Below are 12,280 nucleotides of genomic sequence, written 5' to 3' on the forward strand. Positions count from 1 at the left end.
AACAGTCTCACACAAAACAATTGGCTTGATTTTTTGTCTAATGGGGCATGTGAAGCAGTTAAAGGATTTTGTGCAAATAGCACACTTATACAACGTGTAAACCTGTGGGTAAATAGTAGAAACTAAGGTATTTAATCACATTTATTTGAAAACATTCATATCATCTTAGATGCTACAAATGGTTGCTTAAGTTATTTTTCTACAAAATTATCCCATGAGGTTCGTTAAATGAGAAAGGAGGATTATATTTTTCATTTTTGAAGCTACGCCCTTTTTGCACCACATACCTTCAATTTTGTCTGAACTGTATACTTAAAGCATTTGCCCCCAGATGGCTCTGATGTAGGTCCATTTATTTGAACAAGTGGATGTACGTTTATGAGAAGAACTGACAATAAATTACAGCTATTTTAGCGAGTTATGATGCCATAATGCCTCTTTTACATGATATTTTTTGCTGTTTCTAACATTTATTATGCACAATGGTATCGGGTAGTGTCTAGCTAGCGGCCAGGTTCCAGTAAATTTAATCGCCTCTGATGGAAGCTCTCACACCTGGTTCAGCGTCCAGTTGAGCTAACGTAACCTTCTTTGTCCTCATCACAACGCAACTTAAAATTCTCAAAATGTAACATTTAAACATCGCTTGCTGGGAAATTCTTATGTCTGACAAGCCCTCAGCCTCTTATGCATTAACGAAACAAAATTATATTTCTAAACTAAATTTTAGTCCGTAAAATAATTAACGATGCTATATCAACTATATAATGACTAGCTACTGGCTGGATGACTGGGGTTCGATCCCCGACCAGGGCAGAGGATTTTTCCTCTAGCTTGTGCGTCCAGACCGCTCTGGGGCTCACCCAGCCTCCTATCCAATGGGTACCGGGGTCCTTTCCGGGGGTAAAGCGCGGCCGGGGCGTGATGCTGACCACTCACCCCATCTGGTGCCGCGGTTAAGAACGAGTAGGAGCTCTATGTGCTCTCCTTCCAAGCGACCTACGTGGAGTGTAGCGGAACTGCTTTACTACATCAATTGCAAAGTCATATACCGCAGAATATAATTTTGTAAGTTATGTTGAATTTGAAAATTATGTGGAAGAATAGGTGGTATTTTATTTCGTGTTTATATCAACACTAGAGTATTACAATATATTATGATAGAAATAGAGTTTTTTAAATGCAAACTCCTTTTAATGACATACAAAATCATTAATTAATAACATGCCTGTGTAAATGAAGTGTAATTTTAATTTTAAATAACCTATTATATGTCCACTCAGAAACATATCTTCGGCTGAGTTTAAGGGAAAAGCCGAATAAACCAATTATTTATTCGTTTTAGCGTCACACCGCCTTTTAAAGGAAAGCAACTAACACGTAAATCGCAGAGCGCGTGTACTTTCACTTTTATTGCTACTAATGTAGTCCTATTTCTTCAAGACAGCAGTTCAATAATTCGCTTCAAGGTAACGTTTAATGCAGACCTACCAAGTCGCTGAATTAAGGTAATGTACACCTTACCATTCATAACTCTTCCCCCAAATAGGGGAAAACTATACAAGTTTGTGTGTGCAGGTCCCAGGAACTACCCTGCTGTATTATAGCCCCTGTGCTATATTGCGTAGCTTAAGGGTTGCGGTAGACGCCACATGTCATTTACACTAACTGCCTGGCTTGGACAGAGCCAGCAATTACTAGCGTTGTATAATTAGCGTAAACTACTGATATTTGTCCCATAAAAACTATGTATCTTAACTGTGTTCACAAAATATCAGCGGTTCACTTTATACTCAACGTAAATTGGCATAAATAGATTTAATTCAACCGAACGTAGCAGCCAAATGTTTAACATTCTTGCTCTTTATTCGGTAGATTCCGGTTTCAAATCTCGACCTGGCGACTGACTGTCTTGGTTCTACTTAGTTCCTTCAGACAAATTCCGGTTTAATTATGGCACTGTCGCCTCATTCCTCAACATATATAGAAGTTGCTGAACTACTAACTGGTATCATCATTATACGGGAAAGTGTTTAGATTGATTATTTGTACTTAGTTAGGTTTTATTTATTTTTTCACTATATATGTATGGTAAAAAGCCAAGGTGGTCTAGCGGTTAGAACGCTGGCCTTGTGATCCTGGGGTCTCGGGTTCGATTCCCGGCGGTGCCCGAATTTATAACTTGTGTTGGGCAAGGCCGTGGTATAGGCAACACGGAGTTTTCCTCAGGGGGATTCCCCGGTTTCTCCGTGGCATCCCAACAATTACTCCATTCACACACAGAAGAAGGCAATGGCAAACCACTTCTGGATCATCTGCCAAGAACGTATATGAACAGGTCCCAGTCCGAGAAAAGGATGGAAGGATCCTGTTCATATGAACCTGTCGTCAGACAGAACACTAAATAAATAAATAAATAAATAAAATATGTATGGTGTTTGCCTGTCGTAGACTCTTTACTGTTGGCAAACTCTTTAATAAAGAAATTTAACTGAATTGAATTTAATTATTGTTGTTTGTGCTACAAAGTATGTATGACGAGAAACGTTTAGTGGCTGAAAAAGAACAAAATTCAATTTAAGAGGATATGTTTTCGTTCAGAGATATCTGATTAATATTTTGAAACTGTTAGACGGTTCAGTTTATTTCGAATGGTATCTACGACAGATAGAATTGTCTTGCTAGTAAGGATGCTTTTGGTTCAGCGCAAAGAAATTTATTACCGGTACGTTAAGTGATACTGTGAACCCTTTTTAAGGCACATGAAAGCCTTACATTGCTTGGCCACAAAAAAATCACACTTTACTGAGGTCGATGGGACTGAGATGAAGAAATTACCTTTTACATTCTATTTCTAATATATCGAATTGGACCACACGAAAGAATGCCTGTTACGACCTGTCGTAATAATACCTTTACACTTCACGTTTAATGTGATTGTTTTATATCCATTGTTCCCATTTCCTCTGCAGTAGACCGTCACTCGGTCCTATATAGCAGGGCAGCAGTTATGTTTATGTACGTCAAATCGAAATGCTTGTTCTAAGAGTTCCTCCCCAGTGGATACAATTTGGATTGCCGATGTGTTAGGGAAGTCGGCTGTAGTATGCATTTGGCAGATTGAAGTCCCTTGTCCCTTGTCCATAGTCGTGAACTTATGAGCTGGGAACGACATTACACAATTCAATATAAGGTTTTGAAAGTTTTTGAAAAATACGAAGTCTATATGATATGTTATAAACGTATCTGATAATAATATTTTTGAAATGATAATTAAAATGATAATTTAATTATCTTATTTGTAAATTTTAAATATAATTGTGATTAGACGGACAAAACCGAATAATTAATTTAATATTTTTGAAATCCACAAAATCAGTAATTACCATATATCCATATAGACGTATTAACGTCTTACCACAATAACGTAGGACGAAATAAGTGTGTCAAGGACAGTTCAATGGCAGTAAGAAAATAGAATTTTATTCACGGTAGGGTTAGAACTATTCAAATTCAGGAAATCTACTTTAATATTCAGTCAATATTCTACGTTCTATGTTAGAACGAAAAGATTACATTATTCTGACTTGTTTACTGTTCTTTTAATACGTTGCTCTTTTATTTTAATGACTTGATAACAGGTTACTGAGACGAATATTTGAACATTGACCTTAACAGGAGGATGAATAAAATTATGTAATGAGGAAGTTATAATTTATGTATTCTTCACGGTAACAGATTTATCACTTTACTAATATGTTGAAACATAACGTGACTTGATGTGTACAGTGAAGTTAAATATATGTTATACGGCTTAGTCTACATGTTTTAGGATGCGCCGAAGATTTCCAAATATTTTCCGCGCTAGCTCCGCTAGGAAGAAACTGAAGTGACATTAAACATAAACATCATAATTCAGTCTAACGTGAACCGCCTATTCGTATAGGAACAAAAGCTACGCATATGCAACGATTAACTCCAACAAGGTTAAAAAATATTACACAGAAAGCTGCCGAAGGGCATCCAATTTACCCTAAGGAGTTATTTCTTACAGCAATCAAGCAAGGCCCGAGTATCATACAATAGTGCTCAAGGGTCACACCAGATGGCTACCAGAACTACGGCCATATGCAGGCAGTTTGGGGCACATTACTACAGGAGGGGCCGGGGGGGGGGGAGCACGTGCGGACCCAAAACAGACCCTCACCTCACTCATTTTTGGTACAATGAAGGCTAGACTTTCTTGTATTTGCACACTCGGAATACGGCATCATATATGGAAAAAGTGTATGTGTGTAAGACTTTGATTTAATTTAGTGTAGCCTGTAATTAAGTAACGGCTGCTTATAAGGAAAGGGACCAGACTTCAAGAACAGTATTACAGAACACGCACTGTTATTTAAACGCAGTGTTTTATATGTCTGTCTACATTCTGTAAAACATGAGGCTAGCTTCGTACCAAGCATGTCCAACTTGTGATGTTTTGTTACGCGTAATGATAGTCTGCACTGTTTTAAAAACACGAACGAACTTATGTAACTTAACGTGAGATGTGCTTTTAAATCTCCCGTGAATGATGCCAAAAGCAGGTTAACTACACCGGTTTTATAACTGAGTAAAATCGAACACAGTTCTTGTTGACAACAGTGTACGTCTGAATATGTATCAGCCAGTCTCAAGAACCAGCAGCTACTTTATGGAATAATAAACGCAAGAAATAACCAGGTTACAGTGTTAACAACTTTCGTTTATAAACTGGAATTTTAGTTTTCCTGGGTACCTTGTTTACAAACACCTGTAATTAAGGTTTTTCTGAAGGAAGGAAACCACGTTTCACATCCATAAGAATAAGTAATAAATTTGTTGTTTTGTGTTATATCCCGATATTCAGCGTTATAGGAACTATAACACCCTGCACCAAAATGTTTCAAGGTCACATCCAAATCGTACAATGGTATAACACAAACAGTGGGATATCGGCCGAGTGAAGAGAGCTCGGAACTCGCAGCGTAACAGAGCTAGCAACGCTCTTATTGAAACTTAGAGCTGCACGGTAAGGGATATGATATCCTTCCGCGGTCTTGAAGCATGAAGTTTGGTGACGGCCACTATGATCGATATGATTAAAAGATTTCGAGCAAACTAATGGCTTGTAGATTAAAATAGACGTAAGTCTAAATAGAATAAATTATTTAAAACGCGTTTTAATTAAACTTATGGGGCAAGAGAATTGGTAGAATGATTTTGGCGATGATATTTTGTATTATTACTATCTTTCTTTTAGACCTTATCCATGGTCTGTTTAAAAGTCTTAAAAATGTATAAATCTTCAGAAATCACTGCGTTTGGAAGGCTGAACTTTCCTTCATTTTCAGGTATAAGGGAACCCGGTTAGATCCCTATTTTGGAACGAGCTGTTCTCACGTTAGGTTAGGATAGTTTAGGATAGGTTATGTTATCTAGGAAAAGTTGGGTCTACCGGATCCAACAGAATAGGTGTACGCCCCGCCTCTTCGTACCTGTAGAGGTAGGAAGATAAAACGTTCAAGACGTAGTTAGGTTTTGCGATGGATAAGTCAAAAAGAAAGAAAGAAAGAAAGAAAGAAGGAAAGAAAGAAAGAAAGAAAGTCACATAAGCCTATTTCTGTAAGTTGCCGATGGAAAATACTTCTTAGTGCCTCTAGGGATATTAAAAATAATTCCACTGTCATAGTGGATTGTTCCTTACCATAAGTAATTATGCCTTGTCAACTAAGAGAAAATAATTAAGTCGTTCCAGACGGGAAATGCATATGCAGTATGTATTCTCTTTCCACTTGCTAAAACCTTAGCTGTATATACATATTAGTGAACATAAAAGTTTAACATCTGACCTCTGTAATAAATATACTTTGACCACACTTTGTAACCTTCGGGGCAGAATTTCATTATGCATGCTTAACAATTAGTGGAGTGACGTGTTTAGCGCACACTTTGCATTCCGCCGTGCTGGGTGGTAAAAACTAAGTTACTAGCGCTTCGGAATCGCATTTGAGGTTATTTATTAACACCAAAGAATTTCTTTTAAAAGACCTACCTACTGTCGAGTTTCAAACTTTTATTTTATTCGTTAAGACGCAAAATCTTAAAATTATTGTCCATCTTGGTAATGTGGTGGTTTAAAGCTAAAACTGTCGTGGTGGTTGGGGTACTGGAATCGCGGATTCACGTTTCTGTAGTCTGATAGAACCATTGGGAAAGGACTGATTCCCCACACAGGGAATCCTACAGCAAGTTTAAAAGATAGTTGTTTTAGAATCAATTCTAACTTCGAACAGGTGATTCTGAATGCAGAATTAAATATGTAGAAGATTTAATTCCAAATGTATTCATATCGAGTAGAATAAAAACTGAAGCTCCACACTTAGAGCTATTCTGTTTAAGACTTTGTGTGGTTTCTTATATTCTCTCCAGACAAATGCCAGTACAGTAACCTATATTGGGTCAGGACTGCTTTCTTCAATATCTTTACCAATTCGTTTTTAATATTAATCTGTTGTCTGACGCTACATAGAAGACGGTACTAACAACATCGTTAAATAGAGACCTTAAGTAAATATGGTACCTGTTATTTGCTTACAGAAAATTTGAGAAGGGACCCCTGTTAGAAAAGTTGATGATTTGTTCGAGAATCGAACCGGATTCACATGAAATGCCCTTGACTCTGGGCTAATCCCCGGTCTCCTATCGTTTCTTTCTTACTGATAGTCCTAAAAGTACTTTCAGAGAGATTTTCCTGTCAACAGTTTTAAATCGTTGTTCCTAGTAAGTCTTTACACGATCAACAATGATTATTCTCCAAATTTACCGAGTAATTTAAAATGGTGGCGCGCACCTAACTACTTTAATAACAATGGCACGTACCTGGTACTTCAGCGTACAATCACTATTGACAAATTATTATAACTTTGCTTTGTTATGTTGTCAGCTTGTCAGTAAACTACAAAGCCACAAGCACTGGCAGCCAATTTGATTTCAGAGTTAGCCTTGTTGGAGTGTAAACCAATCAGAATTGCTTGCAGGAAGAAACGTATTAGTGATTAATGGTGTAAGACTATTAGTCGGGGCGAATGCTGCAGTTAAGGGCTTACAATTCTGGCTTCATACTGAACTCGTCCCGGTCTGAATACGGTCTGTCCTGAAGTCCTGTGATGCTGTGTTAATAAAATATATTCCCGTGTAACTGAAAAGGTTTGTAAAATATGATATTCTGAAAATTGTAATATTTTCAGACATTTTGAAAAAAAAATCATATTTAAATGAGTGGGAGCAATCCGGTATAAAAATACCTGAGTACTAAAAATATAGAGGATCTTAACACCAAATTCCTTTCAATAGCATCAAATTATTTGTCTTACAAGTTTGTTTCTTAAAATACGTTGCAACAGATTTTATGTACACCTTTCGACCCGACAAACATAATTCGCCTCCATTATTCTAATTCTTATACCACCTAATCTCCGCAGCTCGTAATGTAGCCAAATAAACACAACAGATCTGCACCATTAATCACCTTCCGTTAATAAAACAAGTATCAATTTTTATTTGTCATTTTCAGAAATTAAGACCGACAATTATTTGCTTCTAATAATACAGTATAATTCAGCATAATAAATCGAAAACTACAAGTCATCCTTTCAGCTATCGTGTTCTGATAATATTTATGATTATAAAACATCATCCTGATGATGAAGGCTTGAAATCCTTGTGAAATGTCAGTATACTTCTACCAGTCTACACGGCCCAACAGCCCAGAAGACAACCACCTTAATAGTTAACTTGTATTTTCATGTCGACTTTACATTTGACGACTTATCTTATTCTTTCCATTACGTAAATACCGAATATCCAGATCATTCGTGACGTCAGAGCTGTAGGGTCGCATTTCATTCTCTTCTTCATCTTCTTCTTCCAAATTCTTAGACAACACACAGGACGTCTTTCAAACCAAGAACCCTTACATATGCTATAATAAAAATAAATGAAGACAGCAGTAATGAAGGAGGAGTATATTAATAAATAAATAAAAAAGGAGAATAATAAGGGAAAGTCGTCATTCATCAGGTGAATCGAGTGCAGGTTGGTTTGGGACGGCGTCAGATCGGGCGACATATGGGGCCCAGACAGATCGCATCCACCTTACCCTCAGCACCTTGCGCTCTTGGTACAACTGTCTTGCTGCTCTGACGACAGAGGCTGGTTCACAGCTCTGCAGCTGCGGCTTCTGACCACTCATGTATGCGTACGTAAATGCAAATTACAGCAAAATGTATTTTGTAATTAAATCTTGTATAATAATTATTATAATTTTTAAACGCATATTGCACTCAATAATAGTTACGGTGTCTGTGTTGGAATTGTTGCATTCTAGGAGTTGAAGAATATAAAGTCAGAGTGTATTTCATCGTAATTTTCAGTAGCCGGTTAACGTCTGTGTTACGTATTAACGCCTGTAATTAAATCATTAGAAGTAGAAACACTGAAGTCGATAAAATTGCTTGAGAGATTAAACTTTCTGCTTGCAAATTATAGCCACTATGGAGGTGGTAAGAATAACTTATGAATGTTATGAAAGGAGCTATTATGTTTATAAGTTGTTTTAACTTTTAATGTAATACAATATGCGTCCTTTGTTTAATGAATACAGAAACATGAAGACGAATTATTATTGGAAACATACAAGCCTGTTTTTATTGATTTTTGGTAGTTTATAAACGTTTACTTCAGAAATATTTAATACCAATCCACAGTCACGAATATATTGTGTTTAAAATACATAGGTCACCTACTACTAGGCAAGTTAGTAAAATCATGGAGGCAATTATGGGCCGGTCATGTGGTAAAATTGTGAGATACAAGGAAAGCGTGCAGAATTTTGTTGGAAAAAATCTTGATAGATGTACACTAGGGTTGTCCGATTAAGCTGTGTGAAGTGACAAAAAGATTAAGATAATTGTGAGGATGGTAAAAGGATGTGACCAATTCAGGATCATCTCCAGTGGAGATCTTTGGTATAAATGATGTTAAAAACACCAATCAGGTTGTCGTTTTCATAGTGTTAGCCGCGCTAACACGGTTAACAAGGACGCTTCGCCGCTGGGAATCCCGATACTAATACGGACAGATGCTGTGGGGCGGTGTGAACCAGCCTTCAGTTGTAGCAGGGCACCTTTGTTTCCTCCCTGTAATACCAGACAGAACAAACATCCATCCCTGGAGGACGTCTCGCTGACTCAGACGGCTATTGTGATCAGCGGGGGAACACAATGCCGCTAACTCGTCATTCTTGATCTTGTCATTGCGTCTGTATATAGGTCAACTCTTAACGGAATATTTAAGTGGTATAATTTTATTACATATAAACAGTAAGTTACATGTCGGTAAGGTATACAATAGAGCTGAAATGGATAGGAGACCTCGAGCCTTGACCCGATGATCTGCACTGTGTCAAGAAAGGTAACAATGTTGAAATCTTACAAAGTGACTGTAGATGCCCTATTTTTTATAGAATCCAAATGTGGGTTGAGAAATAAATATGTTAACAAAACTGAAGCAGAGGAAATTAGCATTTTAGCAGAATTCAAGTCAAAAAATAATATGTTCAAATAATATCAATTCAAATGGATCATACTGAAATAATAAATGTGTGATGGAGTGTGTGGATTGGATTAATCTGGTTGACCAGTGGCAGACCGTTAGGAACATCGTAATAACCTTTGCGTTTTATAAAATTCCGGGAATATAATGATTATCTGAGCGATAATTAGCATATCTACGAGGATTCTGTTCATCGAAAAGATATAAAGAAATATACTTATAAGTTAAATCAATTGTTGAGGTTATGTAAGATGGAGGAAATTATAAGTCACAAAGTATTGCTAGGGTAACGAAATCTAGGTTACGTTGAGATACGAGTGATGTGAAATGTGGATTGGATACCATAATTTTTTGTGCTGAAATGCCTTGAAAATTGTTCACGTGGACGACTGAAGAGTTTTAGACTGGCTAACCTGGCTAGTATGATTATAGTTTTATCAGCCCCTCAAATCACATGCCGGGACAGTACATTATAATAGACCATGAACGTTTCCTTTCATATCCTTTCCGAGTCATTATTCGGTAATCATATTATTTGGCGCTGTGTAGTCCGACCTACTGACAGCATTGTTAAATTAACAATAAATAAATAAAGCCAATAAAATTACACGAAGTTTCTAAAATTTTGTTGTAAACACCTACAATGGAGTTTAGAAATAGTTAATGTCAATAATTTTTCGGAAATATACTCTCAGAATGAATAACTCATATTGCAACAGTGTTTCGTTTACTAAACATTATCATATTCAAACCGCTAGAATATTTACCTGTCACATATTCTTCAGTTTACTAAGAGAGAAATATTTTTGTTGTTAACTGATTTAATTTGTGATGCGGTATGTTCTATTTCTATAAAGGCATGAATTTGTAATTTCTTATATAATAATAAGTAACACTAAAATGCCACCATAGTGTCGGAAGCAATGCGTGGAACTACTAAAAATAACAAACATTTTGTTTTTAAAATCCACACATTCCAAAAGCCTAAAGGTTCTGTATGATTTGAGGTTTTCACAGCGGTGAATATGAAGATTTCTGTTTTCTGGGTTGTTGCGCTGTGTAGTCTGGTAGATGTTAACCAACGTTTCTGAGGTCATACTGCCTCCGTCATCAGGGCGATGAAACGTTGGTAAACATCGACCAGACTACACAGCGCAACAACCCAGAAGACAGAAACCTCCAGGTTCTGTTAAAGACTAATGTTTCGTTCCACTCTTCCAAGATGTCACCTATCAGAAATTGGAAGCATATTTCTAATAAAACGAAAATAAAAATATGTAGTTGAACATATCAATAATTCTCTCACACAGCCTTTATCCTTGTAATGAATTGATGTATGGTACGAGATGCCGAATGCATGTTTGAGAGGAGGATTGTTTATACTTGATCATTCATTGAATTATTTAGAAAGCCGTGTACGGATGATCGTTTGCAGAATAATTGAAAACTAGTTGGGATCGCGTGACAGACAATGGACTAATTGGATCCAATTCAATGGAACACAATGGTCCAGTCCGGGGTATCAATGGCAACTCTCCAGAGAGCGTAAGAGCTACGGGTGTTCTGAGTGATGACGGGGGTATGTTTACTATTATGCATAATAGAGACGGGGGGGTTATTGTTAAAAAGTTCCGCACTTGGATTATAATCGTTAGTGCAAACAACTTGTTTTATCACACACACACACACACGTATCATATGGAAGCCTTGATCTCTCATAGGGAGTAGTGCATTCATCACAGAGTACAGTAACTTCCAATACAAAACCATCAATCGAATGTAAAAATGTACTTCTTATATAGGCATGATAAGGAATGTAACTTGTAGGCAACTGTCCTATTCTTGTTACTTATAAACTCGCTTTGATCTGACAACACGAAAACCGTAACATATTTCATACTCCTCTTAACATAAATTATTTACTAATGTTAATAATACAAATATAAATGTACGGTTTACATGTTTCGGCCATTATCGCCCATTATACATCAACTTTGACAAAAATGTAGAAGTACTGAAAGTAACATCATATACATTAATCGTAAGGTACCACAAGTATTAAAATAACTCCACTTATGGTTAGCGTATTAAAACAACGTAATGCGATTAAAAATATATTAGTTATGCGTAAATCTTGTAACTACACTACTTAGTTTTTGTACGATATCCATACAATTGGCTTTACTTTAACATTAATTTTATCTTATGATAAATGTACTTTCAGTACGTCTAGACTGAGTTCAGAGTTACGTGATGTTAGCCGCTAAAGACCGAAACATTTTTTAAACCGTATATTCATATCTGTATTATTAACATTACTAAATAACTGATGTTAAGAAAAATATAAAATGTGTTAAAGTTTTATGTCTTAACGGATCAAAGTTTGAGAGTTTATGGTAAAGAATTGCTGAGTTAAAGTTATTTTCATAAACAAAGGACATAGTCCTTCAGCCAGGTGCGTCATCGCTGCAAATGACGTATGTAAATTTTTGGACGTATTTCGCATAAACATTGTCTCCCTTGAGCGAACGTTCTCAACAAGGGAAATGATCTAGATAGATTGTCTTGTAGATGATCTAGCTTCGTTACCTGTTTTTTTATATTCTTTGAAGTTTTATAATTATATTAGTGTTCCCTAGGTGGA

At 36.5% G+C, this 12,280-nt stretch overlaps 1 protein-coding gene across 5 annotated transcripts in view; it reads left to right on the forward strand.

Moving 5' to 3' along the window:
- LOC110827189 (transmembrane protein 181) overlaps nt 1-12,280 on the forward strand; it is a 119,971-nt gene that overhangs the window by 23,135 nt on the left and 84,556 nt on the right. Inside the window, exon 1 of one of the 5 annotated variants that reach the window (XM_022058610.2) lies at nt 1,492-1,508. The exons of the other annotated variants lie outside the window; for them this stretch is intronic. The gene's annotated coding sequence lies outside the window, so the exon portion shown is untranslated. Of the gene's footprint in view, nt 1-1,491; nt 1,509-12,280 lie in introns of those variants that run through there. 5 annotated transcript variants of the gene reach the window in all.

Source organism: Zootermopsis nevadensis, unplaced genomic scaffold (genome assembly GCF_977971745.1).
Source record: "Zootermopsis nevadensis isolate Lab colony 2312 unplaced genomic scaffold, Znev_1.0 Znev_ptg000030l, whole genome shotgun sequence".
In the NCBI taxonomy this organism is placed as follows: domain Eukaryota; kingdom Metazoa; phylum Arthropoda; class Insecta; order Blattodea; family Termopsidae; genus Zootermopsis; species Zootermopsis nevadensis.